This window comes from Typha latifolia, chromosome 10 (genome assembly GCF_019914945.1).
Source record: "Typha latifolia isolate L0001 chromosome 10, TyphaL0001v2, whole genome shotgun sequence".
Classification (NCBI taxonomy): domain Eukaryota; kingdom Viridiplantae; phylum Streptophyta; class Magnoliopsida; order Poales; family Typhaceae; genus Typha; species Typha latifolia.
Genome location: NC_133095.1, coordinates 5,630,132 through 5,633,382, shown reverse-complemented (window position 1 = coordinate 5,633,382; position 3,251 = coordinate 5,630,132). Strand labels below are relative to the sequence as shown.

General features: G+C 31.0%; 1 long non-coding RNA gene across 1 annotated transcript; it reads right to left on the bottom strand.

The window, feature by feature from the left end:
- Positions 1-1,369: 1,369 nt before the first annotated feature.
- On the bottom strand, positions 1,370-2,232 carry LOC140796598 (uncharacterized). Its single transcript, XR_012110478.1, has 2 exons — positions 1,924-2,232; positions 1,370-1,595 (listed from the first exon to the last, which is right to left on the bottom strand). It is a non-coding gene; the product is annotated as an uncharacterized lncRNA (long non-coding RNA).
- Positions 2,233-3,251: the final 1,019 nt, after the last annotated feature.

Sequence of the window (3,251 nt, the reverse complement as noted above, 5' to 3'; positions counted from 1 at the left end):
TTAAAATAATAGAATAATATTTTTTATTCTATTAGTTATTGTTAGGTTAAAGTTAGCTCAAGGTATTTTTGAGTCGCAATAAACATAATCGTTAACGACACTTAGACCTATTGGAGTAAGAAAATTTAATTGGTCTATGTTGATAAAAAAAAGTTGATAGGACATGCGTTTATAGTTTGGAGGGTTCTAAATAGATTATCAACCTTCTATCCACTTCAAGAATAACTTTGTCCTTATACTGGAATACAACCTTTTATTTTAAAATAACAATTAAACATCATAATATCTTAGAATACAAATACTATTAATTAAAATTATATTTTATATCACACACTAATTAAATTATTAATTTACTCTTAATATCTATCTAATCAGTTTATTTTATATCCAATATATTAAAAAATATTTATTGTAATTTCATAAAAGATTTGAGTGAAAGTTCTTCATTGATCAAGAAGCTACAAGTTTTGAGTGTTTGAAGATTGTTCTTGATTGTTGCAGCGTTGTGCAACTTGTCTCGAGCATTACTGAGACAAGATTCATTTCAATCTCAAGGGACAAAGAGATCGGTGCAATTAACCACTAGAAGTAACTCATTGTAGGGTCTAGTGAATAAGAGATCTTAAGATATAGCTATGGGTTTCAGTGAGTAATCTGTAAGCGACTCTTATACCTGCTTTTGATTTGTGGTAAATTTGATCCTGACGAAAATGATCTATTGTTTTTATCCTAATTTGGAGTTTTCCATATAAATCATGCGTGTTTACACTACTTATTGTTTAGCTTTCATTATTTATCGTCAAGTCTACTCATTAAAGTTCGTATAGTTGAGATTAGAGTATGCCCTAGAATTTTTCATTGCATGTCCTCATTTTTCGATAACCTTTTTATGTCCACATTGCATGTCAAATGCATTTAAATTTAATTAATTTTTTTTGTTCATGGTTTTTTTTAATCGTCTTTAAGACTTAAGACTTTAAACCACTAGAGAATAAAAATTTTATGTCTTCATATTACTTTTGTTCGGCCTACCTAATTTGACTAGACAAATAACTGCACAATTATCTTCTCTCTCTCTATATATATAAATATATATAAATGTTTCAATTGTAGAAAGAGCCTCTCAAAAGGAATTAAACTTTGACAAATATAGTAATTAATACTAGTGCATAAAATTTCTCTCAAAAAATTAATAAATGTGCATAATAAGAAGGGATTTATGGCGAATGTAAAGATTGCAGGTTTCATAGTAGTGGGAGAGGAGGAAGACGAAATAATACATTGCTGATTATAGGTTTTACGTAGTAAAAGTGACTTTTACGATGTTAAATCAAAAAAATATCAATGGGAGTAAATTATGAGAGACAACTTAAGATCCAGAATAAATATTTATTAGGACACAATACAACACATGTAAGAAGAACACCACAAAGAGCAATCTAATTATAAAGGTATTACTATAACTAGGAGGCAGACATATTCCTCCAAAATATGCTCTCTTATTCTATGAAAGGCTAGCACATGAGAACAACAAAGACAACAATTGGATGCCGATGAGTAGCAGACTTTCGATCTTGACCACTAAGGAGTGCTACCTGAAAATTAGAATTATAAAGAATATGATCATAAATATTAGAACATTTTAAAGATCAAGAACTGAGCTATTAAACTAATATTATTTAAATCAAAAGGTCCTAGGTTTTAATTAATGTTAGGTCATCTAAAAACCTTTGTCCAGCAAATTAAAATCATTAAATTGGGCCTACTTAAATATTTGGCTTTTTGTGTGTAAATAATTTCAAAAGTTTTTTACTTGGTGCATGCCCTTCTAGATTTTATATTTGCCTGTTTTATCTTTAATTTAACAGAGAAATTTTAGAAGAATATAAACACAAAACCTCTAATATAGCTATTATGACTAACCGATAGTAGAGCTTTTCTTCTTTTCCTTGGTTGTTGTAGTAGGAGTCTTCTTAACGGGAGGAGGAGGAGGAGAAGAGCGGTATGGGCCTCCAGGACGAGTGTACGGATATCCTCTGGGTGGGCACTTGGATCCGCAGGCTGGCCTATTAGGGTTTAAGACTCCAGGAAAAGTAATAGCACCTGCAACTCTCACAGGAGGGATGAGATCTCCAATGATGAAAAAGAGAAAGATTGTAAAAGCAAGAAGGATATTTTTGGGAGCCATTATATTAGTTCTATTGGGGAGAGAGAGAGGCGGTGGTGGTAAATAGCATGCTTGAGTGCATCACTACTATTTATAAACACATGAGGCTTATTGAACACTAAGAACTTGGACACCAAGTAGAGGTTCTGTGTCTTTATCAATGTTGACTCTCGCTTTGCTCGTAGAAAAATATCCACACCAATAACTTGGACACTAAGGCCTTCATATGTTCTCATTATTTTTTAGTCTTTTTCCCCATTCATGCCCTTCTCAAATCTCTTATTTACGTGTATATTATCATTCCCTCAATTAAAACACTTTGGATTTTATCTCATTAAAATTAAAACTCTTATCTATGTTTAGTTACCTATAAACGTTTGCATTACTAAATATATCTTGTCAAATATTAAATGGTTCAGATTTTAACATACAATCGTCAAAAAGATAATTAGAACACCACCTACTCAAATACCCTTACAAAATCCCTTAATTACGTGCCATACCCTCAAATTCTCAAATCATTTTGGTTTTTATGTGGGTATCCTTAAAACCTTATTTTTCAATGATCAACTTCGCAAATAAATCCAGTTTTATATATTACTCTAGAGTTAGATAATTTAAATTCAGTCCACAGGAGTAAAAAGTACTGTAGTAATCAAATTCTGTGCTCCCCGTTAAACCTTTTCTCTGCCTTCACCGTTCTACTCTCTTTTTTGTTTATTTTTCCACTATTCTTCATCCAAACTCTCTCTCTCTCTCTCTCTCTATATATATATATCTTTATTATATATAAAGAGAGAGAAGTAAAACTTGATTGCAAATATGACTAACAGATCTTGGATCTTTCAAATTTTAGTCTGAAGACTGTTGGATCATGATAGAACCATAGGCTAACTTGATGCTTCGTACTCCTACGAATTTACAATTTGATTGCTTAGCACAGCAAGAAGTAAAACTCCATATCTTTATTATTGTTATCTTGACTTTTATCTTTTAATCATAACCATTAAATTGCTATCACTTTCCTAGACCATATACTTAAATCTAGTTTTTAAAACCCAATGATATGTGATTTTGTTCACAA